Raw genomic sequence first — 706 nt, 5'->3', positions numbered from 1 at the left:
CATTGGTTATGGCCCATCCACTTAATGATTTATAACACTCCCCCTTGGATGCCATAACCATATGGGTTTGTATCATGCACGACGTTGCCTTATTAAAACCTCTCTAGGAAAACCAAAAACCCAAGGTGGGAAAAAATGGAAACCGTAGACAGGAAAAAGAGTACAATACATGACACTCCCCCTGATGAAGGCATCACTGAAGATCCTTCAACTGGCGCATTCCTATCTGATGAACCAGCTTCCTGAACGTTGAGGTTGGCAGAGACTTGGTGAACAGATCGGCCGAATTATCACTGGACCGTACCTGAACCACTTGAACTTCTTTAGCCTTCTGCAGGTCGTGGGTGAAGAAGAACTTAGGCAAGATGTGTTTTGTTCTATCTCCCTTAACGTATCCATCTTTGAGCTGAGCTATACAAGCTGCATTGTCCTCATAGATGATCGTTGGTTCTTCCTTTTCTTTTCCCACGGCCAAGCCACTCTCCCTTAGGATATGGCCGGTCATGTTCCTCAACCACACAAGCTCTCGGCTTGCTTCATACATGGCTATGATCTCGGCATGATTAGATGATGTTGCCACTAAGGTTTGTTTCGTGGACCGCCAACTTACTGCAGCCCCACTGTGTATAAACACATAACCTGTCTGAGATCTAGCATTATGTGGGTCAGATAAGTACCCAGCATCTGCATACCCGGCCAAGCTATC

Source organism: Brassica oleracea, chromosome C6 (genome assembly GCF_000695525.1).
Source record: "Brassica oleracea var. oleracea cultivar TO1000 chromosome C6, BOL, whole genome shotgun sequence".
Lineage (NCBI taxonomy): Eukaryota > Viridiplantae > Streptophyta > Magnoliopsida > Brassicales > Brassicaceae > Brassica > Brassica oleracea.
Note: the sequence above shows the minus strand (reverse complement) of the source record.